We start from the raw sequence: 21,094 nt of genomic DNA, 5'->3' as shown, positions 1-21,094 counted from the left end.
CCATACACCTACAAACACCTGATCTTTGACAAAGAAGCTAAAATTATACAATGGAAAAAGAAGGCATCTTCAACAAATGGTGCCTGCATAACTGGATGCTGGCATGTAGAAGACTGCAGGTAGATCTATTAATGCAAATCAAAGCAACTTTGAGATACCATCTTACTCCTGTCAGAATGACTGAAATCAGAAACACCAATGACAGTTTACATTGAAGAGGATGTGGAGAAAGGGGGACGCTTCTCCATTGCTGGTGGGAGTGCAAACTTGTACAGCCACTTTGTAAATTGTTATGACTGTTCCTTGGGAAAATGGCAATCAGTCTATCACAAGATCTAGCAATTCCACTCTTGGCATATACCCAAAAGATGCACATTCCTACAACAAGGACATCTGTTCAACCACGTTTATAGCAGCATTATTTGTAATGGCCAGCACCTGGAAGCAACCTAAATGCCCCCTCAACTGAAGAATGGATGGAGAAAATGTGGTATGTGTATACAATGGAGTACTACTCAGCAGAAAAATTTAATGGAATCTTGAAATTCAGTGGTAAATGAATGGCACTAGAAGAAACCATCCTGAGTGAGGTAACTCAGTCACAAAAAGTCAAACATAGTATGTACTCCCTCATACATGGATTTCAGGCATAGAGCAAAGGATTACCAGCCTACAATCCACACCTCCAGAGAAGCCAGGAATAAAGGACCCTAAGAGAGGCATACATGGTCCCCTGGAGTAGGGAAAAGGGACAATATCTCCTGAGTTAATTGGAAGCATGAGGGGAGGGGAGAGGGAGTTAGGAGGAAGAGAAGGGGAGAAGAAGAGGGAAGGGGAGGACAGGAGAAAGCAAGAACATCAAGTCAGGGGAAAAATAGAGGGGAGCAAGAAAAGAGATACCATAATAGAGGGAAGTCATTATAAGTTTAAAGAGAAATCTGGTACTAGGGAAAATGTTCAGAGACCTTCAAGTTTGACCCCAACTAGCAATCTAAGCAATAGTGGAGAGACTACCTTAAATGCCCTTCTCGGATAATGAGAATTATGATGACTACCTTATATAGAGTCTTCATCTAGTAGCTGATGGAAGCAGATGTAGATCACCACAGAGAAATACTGAACTGAACTCTGGAATCCAGTTGCAGAGAGGGAGGAGTGATGAGAAAGGGGTCAAGACCAGGCTGGAGAAACCCACAGAAACAGCTAACCTGAACAAGGGTGAGTTCATGGACATCAGATTGATAGCTGGGAAACCAGCATATGACTGTCCCAGACCCCTTGAATGTGGATATTATTTTGGAGATTTGGTTCATCTCCGGGGCCTCTAGTAGTGGAACAGTATTTATTCCTAGTACATGAATGGACTTTGGGAGCCCACTCCACATAGAGGGATACTCTCTCAGCCTAGACACACAGGGGAGGGTCTAGGCCTTACTCCAAATGATATGACAGACTTCGAAGATCCCCCATGGAAGGTCTCACCCCTCCCTGAGGAGCAGAAAGGGGATGGAATAAGGGATCAATTTGGGGCAGGGGAGAAGAGGAGGGAGAGGGAACTGGGATTGACATGTAAAATAAGCTTGTTTCTAAATTAAAAAGAAATGAAGTTTTACTTATTTATTGTGTAAACAGTATTCTATCCGTCTACATGCTTGCAGGCCAGAAGAGGGCAACATATCTCATTACAGTTGGTTGTGAGTCACCATGTGGGTGCTGGGAATTGAATTCAGGACCTCTGGAAAAACAGGCAGTGCTCTAAACCTCTGAGCTATCTCTTCATCCAAAAATTTAGTCCTTCATTGATCTTGGAGCTTTGAGTTTAATCTAACATTTCAATGAAACTTCTAAATTAATATGACTCCACAGCACTGAATTTACAGGCACATACCACAAAGTCTCTCTCTCTCTCTCTCTCTCTCTCTCTCTCTCTCTCTCTGTCTGTCTGTCTGTCTCCATGTGCATATGTATATATATATATACGCACACACACACACATATATATATATAATAATTACTAATGATAAATGTGCAATTTCAAGTTATATACAATAAATCAAGTGAGGAAGAAAGAACTAAAGAGAACTTTTGAAACAAAATAAGTATAAAAGTAATTATAATGTATGATAAAATATGATATGGTCTTTGGCTCATCCCCAAATGAACTATTATCTACAGCTACATCTCTCTGTCAACCAGGGCTAATCATCTAAACTTAGAAAAAGGGAGCCAGTAGCTGTTTTCTCAGATTCCCTTGGATGTAACAATAGCTTCCATTGCTCTAGATGTATTATGTGGAAATCCTTCCAATACTTAAATGGGTACCTTCAGGCATTGGATTCATTCTCCCTTTCAACCAGGTTAAAAGGCGGGTACAGATCTGGGCTACATCTGTCTTCAATTTGCTCTCATAAGCTGTAGTGGGACATGGCCACACACATTTCTTTCCATGTTACTTGGCTACTTTTGAGGCGCATCAGAAATGCTATGCAGTGGAAAGAGACTGTATTATCAAAAGCCATGTTTTATCTACAAGGTGCTCATTTACATAAAAGTCAAAAGTATTGAAGTAATGATTTGTGTCAGGGAGGCCATCTTGCCAACTGTAGGACACTCAATGCAACACTTAGAATAATATGTCTTGTTTCCCTTAAAGCAATTGACAAAAAGTCGTTTTAAAATAAAGATGAATAGCATAGTAATGAAAAAAAATCTAAGATGTGTTTCCAGTTCATCAATCATTAGTTCTATTCTTTGTACATAGCTAGTGTTATTCTTGGTTTGGGACGAAGAATGGATAAACTATATTCCAAAAGCTTAATAAAGTTATACTGTAATAGAGAAACTACATATTAATTAAGGTAATTCTGTGTGGGAGCATTAAATTAATGATATGAAAAATGGTGTCTAAACATAATTCTACTGATAATAGATAAGAGGCAGTTCAACATAAGTAGGTAACTTGGCCTTCTGTGAAACTTTGAAACATTTTCATGTAAGAAAGAAAAATGTTTTCTAATGAGGGATGAGCAAAACCAGAGAGTGAAAGATGAAACAGTCTGTTGCTGGGTGAGTATGGGTGTACTTTATAACCAATATGATTCTGTGACTCCTGACTTCCTACTCTTAACTGCTTCCTGAAGCATGGTCACATTTTCATGACGACAGAAACTCCCTTTTCTTCCTGGTAGTTTGCCCTCAGTCTTCACTTGGGATCTAAGAATTCAAAGGCAGCCTCATTTTGGGCTCCATGTGTTGGCAAGCCACACTTTTCTGTGGTCTTTCTTTGACTTCAATTCTCCACACTACAGTAAATGTTTCTGAGGTCAGTCAGAAAGCTACATCCAATTAGGGATCCTATTACTCACTGTAGACCAATTCTATGTTCTAGGAACCTGGTAATATGGACCCCATTGTTTTAAGTCTGCTTACAAGCTTTATTGGAACTCTTCAAGATTTCTCTCTGGCATGGCCTCAGTAGGAATACAGGGTAGGTAGCAGGATGTTAGTAGTGGAAGGGTTGTTTTTATTTATGAACCAGGATGAACACAAGTGCATCTATTATCTGAGGTCTCTCACTGTGTGGAACAAAGGTGGCTGTAGTGGAGAGAAAAGGTAGACATTATTGAACTTCTGTTTGTACTTCTATTGTAGGCTCTAACTACTTTGGGAGTGCATCTGTTGTGAGACAAAACAATCTCAAACACTGAACCCCTTTAGAGCTGAATGTGTTTGAATCCATTTGTATAGAAAAAGAAGTTCTGTAAACACATTGACAAAAAGTAATGTGGGTGAATATGTCACCGAAGGAAACAGAACGCCAAATTCTAGATTCTGCCAAAACCATCTACTCTTCATAAAGATTAGGCAAAATAGTCACTCTGATAAAACTTCCAAAACATTAGTTATTGGGTCTCTATTTTGGATCATTAGGTTCTTTCTTCTATTTCCTTTCTCTTCAGATTTACAGAATTCGAATCTTCAATAATTTATAAAAAAAAGAGGATTAGGAGTGGATAGAACTTTCAAATACCTGAAAAATACCTAAGTTATTTGTAATTCAGTTATGATTAAGTTATTTCTTATTAACTGTACCCCACAACAAAAATCAGTCACCCTAATTTGCCATTGCAAAATTTAATCATCTTATTTTATGCATATTATTTACTCATACTGATTCATTTCTTTTATTGTAAGTTTAAGCAACATAAAATATTTTGTTTTTAATGAGTTGGGGATTAAGCATTACTTTTGAGTCTGCCCTAGATTTCGCTGCATTGTAGATGCTGCATAAAATAATGTGTTCTTTATTTATGCAAGGGTATTCACATGATTATTTAGGTTATAGGGTCAGTTGAAAAGATATGAGGATTACAAGTATGGAAATAATAACCCATCTACACAGTTTGTTCAGGAAATAGGAAAATGTAAATCCCATACAAACACTGATTTTAAATTTGTATTCTAGTTATAAGGTCATGAAAATTGTATAAAGCTTTTTTTCTTGTTTTCTTGTTTCAAAGTCAGCAAAGGGTTGCAGAGTTCAGTGGTAGATTGCTTATCTAACATGCATAAGCACTTGGGTCTTATCCCTAACATTGCCATTAAATAGAAGAGAGGGAGAGAGAGAGAGAGAGAGAGAGAGAGAGAGAGAGAGAGAGAGGAGAGAAAGAGGAGAAGGAGAGAGAGAGGGGGAGAGAGAGAGAGGGGAGAAAGAGAGATGGAGACAGATAGAAACAGAGACAGAGAAGTTGCTAGTTCTGTCTCTCTTAACTGGACCCGATTGTAGAAAACTGTGCATCAGGTTGAACCATTTGGTTATTGTGTACACACTATTAATGAGTAGGATCTTTTTCTTTCATGCTCTTTTTTCTCTTTTGGTGTGATTTTGACAATGAACACATCATGGTTCAGAGATATCTCATGTAAGGGTAAAGTTCTCATTGGAGGGTGACTCTTTGGAAAGAAGAAACATGGCTTATGAGGCTGTTAACATGAGAAAATGCCTGAACCAGTAACGTAGGGAGGAGAGAAAGAAAACGGAGGACTAGTGAAGACTTGGTTATGGGGCATGGGGGAGTGTTTATGTTGAGTGCCTGTGCACACACAGGGTATCAGTACCACTGAGGAGCCCTTGACTGGTCCAGAAGCTACATTTTTCTCTGTATCTCTTAAGACTTCCTCAGAAATAGGACTTTCGAAGAAGGAAACTATCCATGTGGAGAAAGCTGAGCTGTAGTGTCAGTTGTGATGGGTTACAGGTGGTAGCCTCATTTTATCATACACATGCTTTAAGTAAATAATGAATTACACTATTAATTTCATTTCTGACTTTCTAGGAGTAAGGACTAAAACAAAATAAACGATCAATATTACTTAGTTGTGATGGATGGAGCAATGGCGCATATATATTATATATTATATATATATCAGTAATTCAGATTTTCTGATAAATTTTATTCAGATTTTCTGATAAATTTTTATCAACTAATGTAGGAAATGAATGAACTAGTTCCTAATGCATAGTAAATCCTTGGTGTGACTCAAAACAGACGTTTCAGTGAAGAGCACTAGACACAAAGGCCTCGAGGCACAACTTTCACCCTCTATCTCTCTTAGGAAATGCGTTATACATTAAGTTATTTGGAAAACTATCGAAAAGACAGATGACTGAGACTTACTACGACTCATTTCTGTGTGTGTGAATGAAACATGGAGTTAGCAAACCAGAAACATATTTTCAAAAACACCCGAGAGATACACAGCCAGAATGGAGAGGATCATTTTTCCTTTTCATTGGTGTTTTCTGTATTACTTATTGTAATTCTCTCTCATCTATTTCAGGGAACAGATTTGTTCATTCTGAAATATAGAGTCAGAAACACCATATCACTTTGTTTTAAGCCTCAACTGATGGGCAGTTCTCTGCAGAGGAGCTGTAGGGCAATAAATGCCATTCTATTGGAACACAGGGAAGTATCACTTTGTATTGGAAAAGTGAGCCTGTGCCTGTTCTTCCAGATAGAGCATTGGGGAGAGACAAAACGAATGACCTAACCCAGGCCTGCTCACTGAACCAGTGGGGTTACTTTCAGAACACAGGTAAGGTGTTAGAGGAGCACAGATAACCCCAGAGCAGCTGTAATTCTAAAAGTCCCATTACAGGAAGAGTAATGACACATGGAAACCACCTTTCTGCAGTTCCTAATGTATCCCTCAGACAGTGCCCCCTAGATATGATATCCTCTGCACCTGCAATGGATACTGCATCTATAATCCTGGGAAGCATTCTCAATGCGTTCAACTTACAGAGACAAATACACAGAGAACATGAGACTCAATGCCCAAGAGGAAGATGTGGAAGACAAACCATTAAGCAAATAAACAATATGTAAGTGATAAAATTATGACCAAAAATAAAGCCAAGGAAAACTCCTGGAAATTTAAGTAATAAGATCGGAGATTGCTTTGATGACAGAGTTTGAGCAAAGACTTGACTAATGCAAGCAAGAAACTGGGAGAAAGTGAAAGGAAGAGTGAGTACAAAGGTCCCGAGATAGAAACATTCTTGCTGCATTTAAACATGTTAAAAGGGCAATGAAAACAGCATTGTAGGTAGTGGTAATCTGTTTGGCATTTCCAACTAGGAGTGTCACAGTCTGTTGGAGTCATGGCTATATTGTGAACAGAGACAGCGCTGGGGCTAATCTGACTGTTATGTGAATAGGATCTACTGGGAAATGTTGAGACTAGGGGAAAGGAGGGCAACAACAATTATTGGCAATGCTTTTGACTGCTTCTCTGAAGCAGCTTTGTCTGAATTAATCTGATTATGAAGAGCAACAGTAAGAAATCAAATTGCCACGCAAATTTATAAACAGAAGCAACACCAACATAACAAATAAGTTCCAGAGAACTCCATGTTCAAAAACATGGTTTGCGGGGTCATGGGAGATAGGCATGTGATTAATACAGAGAAATCAATAGTGTTTGACACTAAAACATTTTGTTTAATATAAGTTCTTTCTAGCATGGTCTTTTAATAGATTTTCTATGTGAAATACTAACATGAAGCAAAATCTTAATGGTCTTCATTTAAATTATATTTAAGAAATAATGCCATGTATCTTTAGAAATAGGAACTTCTACTGTTGCAAATCAATGGAAAAGATTGTTAGATTGACAAAATGTTGGAGACTGTGTATGTAAAGAATTATTGAGCAGGGAATTTATTCCGTTTGTTCTAGGCAGTGTTGAAAATGAACTCTCTGGAATTTGGGGAGTACGAAATGCAGAAAATTTGCAGATGCTCAAAGAAATTATTTTATACAATGATGTAACATTCCAAACAAGTTACACTCTACAGAGGCATGGAGCTAGTGTGGTTCAGAGGTCCACAGGATAATAATCATGGTCATGAGATGATGTTGGGTGGTTATTAAACCTATTTAGGAGCAAAAGATGGAAGACTAGTTATGCTGTATGCGCGTTTTGAGACATTGAACTTCTTACTTAATAATTCTAAGCTTTGATTTCCTATTTGAAAGTAATGCTGGTAGTCTTTTTTTATAGAGTATTGGAAACTTTAAGAAATGTGAAGATGTTTTGTAGTCAGTAGTTCTTTTCAAATATTGCTTTCTTTAAAATATGTGTCATGGTTATGTACCTTGCTAACACTAGTGAAAGCTGGATGAAGGGGATATTGTAAGACCTCTACATACCTAAAATTATTTCAAATTATCTTTAAGAAACATGTCTAGGATATTTAGGTGCTTGAATCACACAAACTCCAAGTTTGTGGGAATAGTAAACATAGTTTTAAAAAATTTATTATTATATTTAATCATCTGTGTGATTCTAAATTGTGTGTGTGTGGGTGGGTGAGTGCGTGTGTTGCTGTTTTTAAGTTCAATTTAATCAAAAGCCTGAGGAAGAAACCCACATGGAAAGGAAATTCAGCATTACTCTGAAAGGTAAACTCTGCAATTAAACCTTGTCTAGATCATATAAAAGAATTATGGGAACCTAGTTAGACACAGAAAAGTACAAGGGACAGACATAACGCTTTTAATAGTTCATGCCTGCTTTTTTTCTTATAAAACTTATATGCCAAGAGCATTTAAGAAAATCTGTGCCCTAAGGAAGACAAAAGTAATAAAATGAGGGAGGGAAAAACTGAAGTATCAAAGCACATTTAGAAATTCAAAAATTTTCAAATAATTCTTAATTCAATATTGTTAAATAAAAAATAATAGCAAAAATATTTGAAAATATAATCATGGTGCAATTGCTTCTCGTCTGATTCTCATCTATTGATAGAACCCCCTGGGAGAGAGTTCTTTCTCTAGTCAGGACTGTCACTATTGGAGAAAACATTTGCTTGTCTCTAGGGAGTAGGGACTGCTGCCAAACTGCTTGCACGCATGAGAAACCAAGCATGAGTCAAGACATACATTCTGACCTTTTTGATTTGTGAATTTTGGCTACAACCAGTTTTTGTTACTGATAATTTTCTTAATAAAATTGCATAAGCTATTGCTCTCTAAATATAGAACTTCAGCAGGTCTAAAAGCATTCCATCATCTGTCACATGTGCTGTTTTATTTATTCTGACATAGTAAAGGAGACCAAACTGGAGTGTACAACCTGAGACACTGACTTTCAGATTTACTTTTGTGCCTCAAAACAGGATTCTATTGTACGTTCTCTCTCTCTTTTTGTTTGTTTGATTTTTGGTTAATTCATATAACAAGACACCATGAATTTCCCAGTTTTTTAAGATGTGCATTCATTCAGCATATCCCTTCAGTTTCACTTCTGGGTTTGGGGTTAGAGTCCAGAAACACTAGAGTCTGAACACATGCATAAAAGCTGAGGGACAGCACAGAGTGTTGTCCTCCATCATTTCTTTCCATTTATGTTTCTTTCATCAATTTCTTTGTTTTCAAAAACAAGAAATTGTAGGGAACATTGAAATTTATCTCTAAAACCCAGCCTATGTTTGTGTGAATGACATAACGTTTATCATAGCTAAAGTGCTATGATCATGCCATAACATTTAACATTAGAATAGTATACTAAACAGATAAGTGTTATTCAAGTAACATGACTCTTGTCCCAAAACAGTTTTGATCTTTGTGAGTTTTTAAGAAGATTTAAACCATTATCAAGAATAATATTTGTGTGTGTGTGTGTGTGTGTACAATTTATAACTTGTCTGAATATTCTCTTTTTATGTTGTGCTCTTTATTGCCAAAAATAAAAACCTGTAAAATGACAACTACTGTTGATCAATAAATATCCCTTTTTTTCTGTGCTGGTGTGCTTTTCCCCAGGCTGCCCGAAAACCACTATGGGCAGGTCTGCTCCTACCTGGAGACATGCTAATGGCGGGGCCTGAATGCCACTAAAGAGAAAGGAAATGTGGAAGGGGTCTGTGGCAGACCCCCTCAGCCTCACCCCCAAAGTCAGGCCAGAGTGTCAAACAGCAAGTTTACCCATGGACAGAGGATAGCAAGGGTCTAATACTAGTCCTAAACGGTGACATCTCAGTTTAGGGACGCCTGAAACTTCAAGTGTCAGTAAAGTTGGCCTTGACCCTGGGAAGAACTTGTAAGGTCACAGGCTGCTTCTATGAAAGTCCTAATACTCAGTCCCAACACCAGAAGCCTAAGACAGCTGTGAAAACTCCTTCCTTGGGTAGAGATTTAAACAGCTGGAGTGACCAGATGTCTAGGGTAGTGGCTCACAACTAGGAAGCAATAAGGCTCCCTACAAGTGAACTAGAAAATGGGATGGAAGGGATCCCTGGTATTCTAAGGAATGCCATGGCGAACAAGGTAGGGCCCGGAATGCTAAATGCCTAGTGAAAAACTGCCCGGTCTAACACCAGTGGAACCCCTGGCAATCTCTCCACTGGCCTTCCAGGCAGCTTGAGCAGCTGTAGTCCAGAGCCCAGAAACCAGAAGGGCTCCCAAGACCTGAAGACCTTGAACCTAGTCTTCTGCAGCGGGCGAGCTACAGCTAGTTTATAGTGAGCACGTCACTCGATCTCATGGCTTAACTGAGTCTGTAAATCACTCAGCTTCTTCTTTAACCCAGAAACGGCTGAGAGGACAATGGTTTCAGGGAGCAGTGAGCCACTGGACTCCGCATTGTAGTAAAACCTCTCTGGCTTGCCTTTGGGGTCATAGGGAGCCTGTGACTCATCCTCAGAGTACTCACTCTGGCCATTCCTCGGGCTTGGGATACACCGTGTGCCTAAGTGCGTTGTCTGGATCATATTCAAAAGCTACCCCTGCAGTGGGGCTCCACTTGGCATGTTCCTTGCCAAAGCCCTTCTTGGCATAGGCTCGAAGTCTCAGCTCCTGGCCCTTCCTCAGCTTGACAATAAGAATGTCATCCTGCTCCACATAGTCATTGGGGTGATTATCCCGGTTCCGGGATGTCACTGGAATAACCCAGGGGCTGTTGGAGATGACATCTCAAGAGGTAACATGGCAAGTCTGGTCTTTATTGCACGTCCCGTCAAGAGTGAATTCTACAGGGCACTCAAGGCAGAACTCTTGGCATGTGCAGTCCCGGGAGTACTGCAGCTTGTCCACAATGCCATCACTAGTGAGGGGGATCAATGCAAGCCTGTGAGCAATGAATTCATCGTGAAGGACTGAGGAATTGGCGTCAGTCTGAACCCAGTCAATGGCTATTATGGGCATCTCGGCGATGAAGACCTTCTGAATGGAATTGGCCACCGCCAGGTCGGTGTTCTCGATAGTGAACTTGACGTTCTCTTCTGTGAGTTCTGTGATCCGCACCGTCGGCTGGTTGGTGTACGGCATTGCGACCCACAGCCAATCTCCCGGACCAAGTCCCCTTGTCTGAATATTCTTACCCTAACTAAAAACACTCTCTGGTTCTTTCCTCATGTCCTATTTGTTAACACGTCTATTGAACTATATACAAAATAAAGCCAAAGGGAGAGAGTCTCACAGAGGAAGATAGAGGCAGAGAGAAACAGAGAAAGGCCGAAGGAAGGAGTGAAGTAGGAGAGAAGTAGGAAAGAAGATGGAGAGGTATAGTGGGCTTCAGCACTATTGAGCCCTTATATTGCTCTACAGCATATTGCTCTGTTATAAACACAAAAGTCTGAATCTCAATCAAATTAAGCCCAGCGCTGTCATTTAGGAAATACTCCTCAATCAAGCTACCATGTGCCTACAGACCCTTTCATTATATTGTATATGACCAATAACACTTCCCTTTTGCAAGTGAACATGAAACTTGATATCTGTGGGCTCATATTAATTTCAATTAGTAATATCCTGTGAGGAAATAAAACAAAAAGAAATTAAGAAAATAAGATTCAAGGATAGACAACACCATGACAAAAATTTGAAATATATTCATCTTTTAATTTATGGGACTATGATTAATTTGTTTTATAAGAGTTATATAGACCAGCCATGAGGTTTTACAAATGTAAATTATATTTTATTTTATGTTTTGTAGGCTTAATATCATCATTTATTAGTGACTTCTCTCTTCTATTCATTGTGAGAACACAGACTTTAGCCTCTTTGGAGAATAATTTTTACCAAATCTAAAATTTAAAACAAGTATTTTTTTCATTTACAGAACAGGTGATAAAACTTAGCTAAGAGTACATATTTAAACCTTGGGTAAGGTCCTCTCTTGTGTTTTAGAACTAGAAAAAATACACTGGAAGAGAAGTGTAGCAACAAAGTGTGGATACCACCAAAGTCCACTCAGTGAGTCAATGAGCTTTATTGGGGTGACTTATAGGAATATGGGTGAGGGATTATTTAAAGACACAGAAATAACTCAAAGACAGCTGCATCACCAACGCCTACCCAAGCATGTACAACAGTTCATGGAAGTTCATAACCTAGTGTGCTCTGCACAGTCTGCAGGAAACTCAACATGTTGCAGGTATCAGTCCTGGGGGCTGCACCTCTTCTGAAAACTTGGGCTGGTGTTTATTTCTTCTTAATGGTTTGGCTGATCACTGTATCTTCCAGGCACCAGGGCTCTTCTGAGAGTGACTCTCTGCAATCTTTACAGTTTTTACACTCTTGAGGAGAGAGGGCCGGGAGGGCCATAGTAAATCTGGTCAGTTTTAGGGACTTCCTGAAGCAATTTTGAGTTATTTCCTGCCTTAAGAAGCTTCTCCACAGGATGGAATGTTTCAAATTCACTTAGAGTGTGGTTCTCAACCTTCCTATGGCTGTGACCCTTCAATACAGTTAGTTCCTCATGATGTGGTGACCCCCAGCCATAAAATTATTTTCATTGCTACTTCTTAACTGTATGTTTTTACTGTTATGAATCGTAATGTAACTATCTAATATGCAGGATATCTGATATAAGACTCCTATTAAAGGGTTATCAACCCCCGCAGAGGGGTTGAGACCCACCAATCAAGAAACATTCATTGCCTTAGAACATTGTCTTGTTTCACCCCTCTGTAAGCTCCTTGTCTTAAAATATCCTGCTGTTTTATCTCTCTGTTTCTATCCCATGACTTATGAAGCTTTCCTTTGCAAAGCAAGGTTTTAATCTTAAAGGTTTCTGCTACAAAACACTTGCAAAATTTTCAGTATGTCTTTAGTTCATTCATGATTTTGGGAACCTAGGAGTATGTGATGTATAATGGCTAATGCAGGTGGTGTAGAAGGTTACCTCATGGTGGCCAGCAAAGTCAAAACTGAAGAAGAATCTGTGCTTCCAAACAACCACTTTAAATGTGTGATCTCAGTGTCTAAAATCCTCCTACTAGGCTCCACCACCTCCCAGGAACACTACAGAAAAATTCGGAAGACTCCAAAGCAAGTCTCTTTGGTTGATACTCAAGACAGAACCAAAACTATAGTCAGTCAATACAGAACAGTTTTAAAAAAGTTCTTATTGATTACAACACATAAATGGCCCAGAGGCACATGTGGATGTTATTAAAGGAGGTCTAGCATGTCTGAGCATAGCAAACATGGCTCTGGCAAGCCTTGCCCTGCTCCCCCAATTCCTCTACCTTACTACCCCATGAGATTATATTCCTAAAGCTACCCTGCAAGGTCCATTCGCATTCTTGAGACAAACCACCAAGGTCTAGCTATCAAAGTATTCACGTTCATCAATCAAAAGCCCCCTTTTGGCTGCCCTAATTAACATGCCCAATTAAAATATACCAACTCATCCTAACATGGGGTTTCCCTTATTTTTATAAACTGCTACCTGCCTATGGGCCACATCTATCTCCTATCTTTCCAGAGATAGTCCTTTGTCCCTTAAGGGTAAATATCCCTTCCATTCTCCCTTGTTCCTTTTCCCTCCTCCATGTCTTCTATGTCCTGTCATTGCATCTTATTCTCTGCCCTTTGTCTGTTGGGCAAAACTGAATTTGCTTTGTGTTGAGAACTTGCTCCTGGAGTGTCTTGTGTAGACTATGATGTCCTTTCAATTATAAGCCAACTCTCAGAACTGGTAATCTCTTGCCACTTTATAGGATCCAGGGATAGTATTCAGGTTATAAGTTTTGTGCACAATCACCTTTACATACTGCGTCATCTCATGGGTCTTCATTATCTTTTTAGAAATAAAGGGTAGATCTGGGATGAGTCAGAGGAGGAAGAGTGAGTATGTTCAAAGTACATCATATGCTGTATGAAATTCTTAGTCCAATAAAACTTTTTTAATCATATACAGTGACTAGCAGATATTGGATTCTGTTAATAGGAATCATTTTGTATTGGGAATTTTAAATCAGTAAATCAGATTTTATTTTCTAGGACCATGCATTTGGCTGCTTCTGAAGCACAGCTCCAAGTAACTGTCTCTCTGGCATTAAAATTTGTTGAGACCACCAGATAATCACCATGTCATTGAATTACAGCTAATTTGAAATGTCTTTCAGCACTTGGCTTAAAACAATGTGAACCATTTTTTAAATGTGTCTGTTATATTTATCTTTAAGAGCTATGGATTTTTCACTCTTGTGATATTTTAGGCTTTTTGACTGTGTTATGTGTGACAGTAAAATGAAACTCTAACATTACAAGAAAGTCCTAGAGCCATTACTAAGAAAATAATCCAGAGCCACACAATACCACAGTTTGTGTCCTTTAAGAATTCAGTACTGTGAAATGAACAGTGGAATTTTTAAATGATTTCAACCTTTTGGAAATACTTCACATTTACAAAAACAGGAAAGGACTAATTTATGCTTATAAGTTCACTAAACTAAAAAAAGAAAAAAAAGAAAAAAGAAAAAGAAAGAAAAGGGAATGTTAGGAGAGGTTATTCTGGGAAGAGATTTGAAATTGCTACACTCATAGTAGTATGAATAATCAAGAATAAAACAGAGATTTAATTAAATTTAAATATACATTGTATAGAATTGAAAACACTAGACTTCCCGTCTAGAAGTTTTTTACATTTTAATATATTTTACATAGATTTTAGATAATTTGTAAATAAAATGTATGTTAGTACTTTTTATCACTTCTACTATCTAATTTTAGAGTATATTCTAGGGACTCACTGGTAATTTTAAGCTGGGAGCACCATATTCAGTTAAGACACACAGAGTTATTTTGGAAAATAGGGTGCTGAAATCACCATTGCTGAGTCAGAGCTCATCTCTATCTAAATCTACTAATATGATTTTGGATGCACCAGAGTTTGCTGAGTATGTATTTGGGATCACGATGCCTTCTGGGTTAATAGTTCACTTAAGTATAAAGAAGTGCCGTTCTTCATCTCTCCTGATTTGTTTCACTTTGAATATCATTTTGTCAGATATTAGGAGAGAGATACCTGCTTGTTGCCTGGTTCTATTTGCTTGGGATACCTTTTCCCATCCTTTCATTTTTAAGGTGGTTCCTATCTGTGAAGGTAAAATGAATTTCCCATAGACAACTTAAATATTGATTGTGTTTCTTTTTTATCATTTTTTTATTTTTGGATTCATTTTACATTCCAACCACAGCATTCTCTCCACCTGTCCTTCCAACCCCCTCATTTCCCACCTAGCCCACCCCTAGTCCACTCCTCCTCACGTGTAAAGGCTCCCATGAGGAGTCAAAATACTCTGGTACAATAGCTTGGGGCAGAGCCAGACCCCTTTCACATGCATTAAGACTGAGCATGGCATTTCACCCTAAGGAATTGGCTCCAATAAGCTAGTTCATATACCAGGTTTGTATCGTGGTCCTACAACCAGGGATCCCTCTGCTTTCTTTTTATTAAATCTTTCATATATTTGATCAAGATTTTACCTCCCCCAATCCCTTCCAGATCTTCCATACCCCTAGTCATCTATTTTCATAATTTCATATGTTCTCATTCCCCCCCTTTCTCTCCCTCTCTCTGCCCCCCTCAAAGCAACAAAAGCAAAACCAAAAAAATGACACAATGACATTTTCCCCAAAGCTCAAGGATCTATACAGAAGGGCAGGCAGAAAATTTTCAACAACCAGAGGTGGTAGATGAATCCAAGGAACCAGCATCCTCCAGACACAACAGAACTGATTCATATATGAACTCACAGAGAATAGCAGCCATACAAGACCCACACAAGTTCAAACCAGACAAAATTCAAACATGAGAAAAGAACATGGTACAAAGGCCTAGCCTTCACCAAGAAGCTACTAGCAATTAATACCTACCGGGAAAGTGAAAATCAGTTTTCTCCAATGGATTTTGCTTCTTAATCCGTTAAATTAATATGTCTTTTGGCTGGAAAGTGAGGTTACTAGTATTTAAAATTGTTACTGAAATGTGTGTATTGATTGCACTCTATTTTCTGTTCATGTTCTTAACCCTAATTTGTGTTTTGGTGATTATAGCTTCATCAGTTTTAGAATGTTTCTGTACTCTACTCATTACCACAAAATAACCTGTATCATTAGCAATTATCTTTATTATCTGATTGTTAATATTTGGCAATCATTAATTTTCTCCCCAATTGTTTTATTATCTTAATTGTGTTAGTATTGTGTGTGGGTTTTGTGTACATGAATGCAGACACCCACAGAGGCAAGAGGCATTGGATCCTTAGAAGCTGGAGTTACAGGCACTTGTGACCTGCCTTACCTGGGTACTGGGAACTGAACTTGGGTCCTCTGGAAGAGCAGCAAGGTGCTCCTAACTGCTAAACACTGTCTCCAGCCCCCCTAATGACATTTTGTTCTATACATTTGACTATTTTAGGCATTTCATATCATGGGAATCATACAATATGTGTTCATTTGTGACTAGCTTCTTTCACTGTGTATCTATTCTTAGATTCATCCCTAGAGTGCTATAAATAAGTATTTCATGTCTTATTCTTAACAAATTATATCCTATTGTATAATTATACTTACTCTCTGTTTATCCATGTATCATCAACTGACGAAATAGCTGGATAGTTTCAATTTATAATGCTTGTATAAATGTTTATATCAAATTGCATATGTATACATATGTTTTCATTTCTCTTGGAAGATGAATTGCTGGGTCGTTTATTAATCAGTATTTAATTGTTTTTTTAGAACTTCAAATTCAAAAGTAACTGAGAACTTCAGTTACTCAAGGTGGATGAACTATTTTGCAATTCTAACATTGGTGAATAGTTCTATATATTCTTTTAAATACACAATCCAGTTGCAGAGTTATTCTATTATACTTTTTTGTAGAATAATCTTACATGTTCATAAAATAAAACCTCAGTCATTGTATACATGTAAAATAACTGTATCCTTAAACCATAAGCAGAACTTTCAAAGCTGGGACTCACTCGATTCATATTTAATGATCTCAGCAATTTTTGACAAATGAAAGTCACTTGCAAAATATTTGAAAAGTAAAAAGTACTATGAGCATATTAAATTTATAATCTAGTATTAAATTTATAATTTAGTAAGTACCTATTCCCACATCTTTCTCATCATGACATTCATCCTGTCTAAAAGACAAACCTTTTTAAGTTTCCAGATAAAAGTCTTTCAAATTAAAAGAGGCAGTCTTCCTTCTCCACACCAGCCAATGCTGGATTTTTATTATACTTTACACCAATCTTCTTAACATAAAGCATGTCCAGTGTTCAAATGTGTCATTTTTTCCTTTGTTCACACCTGAATTGTTTTATATGCAGTTCAAATGTATGTGGCATAAACCTAGATACTGTATGTTTCCCTATCTGAATTCATTAATATTTTATGTCTTGTTTAATGTGTCTCACCAAATATATAACCTGAAGAGGAAAAAAGTTCCAAAATCAATTCCCCAGTGGCATGGATTACACTTAATGCTAATTCGTTGTGAGAATACAACATTGATAAATATTTCATCATGCTCATTTATGCTTTTGTCTCTGTGGAAGATATGAATACCTAAAAGATTTTCCCACTAAAGAAAAATAAAAGGTGAATAAAAGGTGATGCTTTTAATACATAAAATTGTTCTTCACAAAAATGAATTAGCAAATAGAACAAAATACAATGAACTATTATAAATCACAGTACATTCTGAATGTTGGAACACCCTAGAGATATTTATTGGTTTGACAACTCGACAGTTAGGTTTTGAGTCCATGATCAAAAATGGCAGTAGGACCGAGTTCCAGACCTTCAAACTAAGAAGGAGTAAAAAGTTTATAACCTCTATGGCGGTTAAAACAACTTGAAGGAATTCACTGACAGATATACATTTGGGACACAAGACTAAGTAAGTTAAGTTGCTAACAGGAGGAATATGAACCATGATGTGGCTGGTATCCAAATGTATAGTAGGAATTTAAACTTAAAGTAGTCTTTGAATCACAGGGTATGATTAAAAGGTACAATCCTTCTGAAGAATGTGCCTTTCATGGGATTTGTAGAATTCTCACAGATGCTGTAATTAAATATTGACTTACAATTCAATTTAAATCAGAAGAAATGGCCAGATGTTGGTGGCGCATGCCTTTAATCCCAGTACTCGGTAGGCAGAGGCAGGTGGATCTCTGTGAGTTCGAGGCCGGGCTGGACCGATAGCCTCCAAAACAATACAGAGAAACCCTGTCTCGTAAAACCAAAAAAAAATCAGAAGAAATGAGTTCTCTTATGAATGAATAAAAAATTAAATTATATTTCCAAGGCTGATAAGCATTATAATTATAATTTGCATAGTAGTATTTGAGGGAAAAATTTCTTTTTTGAAGAATTCATGGTCTTTAACCTCCACATGCACACCGTGGCTCTCTCTTTCTCTCTCTCTTTCATGCACACTCATTAAATAATAATAAAAATCTCCTCTCACACACACTAATAATAATAATAACAATAATGTAAACAAAAGAATACTAAGGGAGTGCTGAGATAAGATTACTGGAAACGGAAGGTAGTACAACAACTTATGAAAAGCAGTTTAAGGATAGTTGAAATGTTACAAGTAGAATTGCTATAGTATTTAGCAATTCCTTTTAGCAATAAAGTATCCAAATGATATAAAACAAAATTTTGTGGAAATGCATTCATTTTCACAATCACTTTATCATTGTAAGCTTGTTGTTATACACAAAATTATTGTTATCCAAGGAAATAAATTCCATAGATATATTGCACAATATAATGCCTACATATGATAGTTATTGAGTACTTACATTTTAAGTCATTAGAACAGATTACTATTATCATGGCAAATAAGTTCACTGTTTTGTTGTTTTTAGACACTAGGATTGATTTAGCTTTAACTGGGGTTGATAGTTGGTGTTCATACCAGTAATCCAGAAACTGAGGAAACAGAGGAGTCAGTCAGGACTGTATAATGAGTTGAAGAGCAGCCTCAAAGGATATTGCGACTCTTTCTTGAATAAATAAAATAAACTACTGGTGATACAGTGAGCATTTATTCACATACAAGCTCCTGTATATACATTTGTTGTTTGTTTTCTCTTTGTATATATGCTTCTTGGCTATGTACCTAGAGGTGGAATTGTTGGGTCACTTGATAGTACTGTGTTTTCCCATTTGTAAAATTGCCAGACTGTTTTCAAAGAAGCCTAGCAATTCATATTTTCATTGCCAATATTTGAGTTTTCTCCATATCCTAGTCAACACTTCTTATCCATGTTCTTATGTTTTGTTAACATTTATTATCCATGTTATTTTTTTATTGTACCCATTCTCTTGGTTGTGAAGTTGTATCTCACTGAAACTTCCATTTATGTTCCCCCAATATTTATTTGTCAGTCTTTGAATAGCTGACTAGTTAGACCATTTACTTCTAAGCTGGGAAGTTTGTCCTTTTTATTATAAGGTTGCAATGAGCCTTTAATTTTCTAGAAACATACTCTTTATCAGAAGTTGACTATTCAAATATTTGTTATTATTCTATGAGTTGTCTTTTACTTTTTGATTTAACTTCAAATGTAAGTTTTTAATGGTACATAATCTTGAGTTGTCATGACAAAAATACCACATGCCATATTTTACGTTGGTTATCTTATACAACAAAGATTTAATTCTGACAGCTTTGGAGCCTAGAAGCCTGTATAAGGTGCTGAATTACCAGGTTCTGATGAGAATCTTCATTGGTTTCCAGATGACAGTCTTTATGGCATGTCCTCTCACAGCATAGGAAGGGATATGGTACCTTTCTTACATGAAAACTTTCTTACATGAAAACTAACCCCATTGTTATAGATCCATTCTCATGAATTCATCTGAATATACCAGTTCTGAAGATCCTTTTATCCAAATACACATATAAGAGTAGGTGTCTCAACATAAGAAAATCAGGAATTGCAGTTCAGTACATTCTGTTGGTGATCAGCTTTTCTATTTTCTATTAAGCTGTATGTCATATCTAACAAGTCATTGCTTAATCTAAGATGTATATCGATCTTTTGTCCTAGGATTTTTGTAGTTTTATTATGTTTTGGAGTAGGATTTGCTCTGCTAGCTACACATCACATATTTTAGCTGCTGTCGTCACACAAATACAGCCTGCAGGGCATTATTTGACAATGCCTCTGAACTCTGGGCACTTTGCATACAGCCCAATCACAACAATTATCACATAGCAGTGTCATTTACTTTTATTTATCATAATTTTACACTGTTGTGCGTATCATACTGTCAGAAATAATTTGTGGGATTGTGCTATGCTAAGCTTCCAGTAACGTTTTCTGGAGACAGTAAAAAGATCAAATGTCACTTTTTTTTGTTTGATGTGAGAAACAGAATTGCCAAGCAGAAATTTTATTTTGAATGGCATGTAAAAGACAAATCCTCCTAAAAATTCACATATAAATTAAACTATTTTAAGATCATTTTTGATGCACATGCAACCAGAACACATTGTTTGAGTGTTTTGTGACCCTGGGGTATAGTGCTATAATTATTTCAGAATACTCATTCACCTGTGCATACTTCTGGTCTTATACAGTTACACTCCTTGCAGAAAAAGAATACTTAGTATAAACCACTCAGCTTCCTTTTATACACTTGATTTTTCTCTGTTATTTATAACTGCTACCTCCTCCCTTTCTTTAGAGAATTCTATACATTATTACAACACACAAAGTACAGGGCACCAAGTATTAAGCTCTGAGCATCCTCAATGCTCTTAGCAAGATTCTCAATGGCAGAGCAGTGTTTTCTAAAACTTCACAGCTTTAACAGGAACCACTCCAACATTTTAGCTCAGTGAATAGCCAACAGTGTCTATTCCAAACAATGTGGGTTATATAATTTTAATTCTCTTGATTGAAAGAGAGACATATTTTGAGTTTGTTTTGCTTAGTTAGAGCTTTTTTTGGGATTTTTGAATATGCATCTTGAATACTATTTTGTGTGTCTTCCACAGCAGGTATTATCTAGCCAGATGCTAAATCCCTTCAAATTAATATACAACATCTTGTTAAGCATGCCTCCTGCTTCACACTGTCAGAGCTGTGGAAACCTGACATTTCCTGCCAAAAGACTATTTAGTTGGCAAGGATTCAGCCCTGACATGGGTTAGCAATGGTGCTTACAGGGCCTGGAAACTTTTGCTAATGCATCTAAAAGGTTAGATTTTAATAGATTTCCAAACAATTCAAGCATACAATAATCAAAGA

General features: G+C 37.2%; 1 protein-coding gene and 1 pseudogene across 25 annotated transcripts in view; one reads left to right on the top strand and one right to left on the bottom strand.

The window, feature by feature from the left end:
- The window catches only part of Ppfia2 (PTPRF interacting protein alpha 2), a 451,568-nt gene that overhangs the window by 243,625 nt on the left and 186,849 nt on the right, over nucleotides 1–21,094 (top strand). The window lies entirely within an intron of this gene.
- On the bottom strand, nucleotides 9,634–10,866 carry LOC101843841 (annotated as a pseudogene).

This window comes from Mesocricetus auratus, unplaced genomic scaffold, assembly GCF_017639785.1.
Source record: "Mesocricetus auratus isolate SY011 unplaced genomic scaffold, BCM_Maur_2.0 Super-Scaffold_100011, whole genome shotgun sequence".
NCBI lineage: Eukaryota > Metazoa > Chordata > Mammalia > Rodentia > Cricetidae > Mesocricetus > Mesocricetus auratus.
Note: the sequence above shows the minus strand (reverse complement) of the source record. Positions and strands in the feature narration are given on the sequence as shown.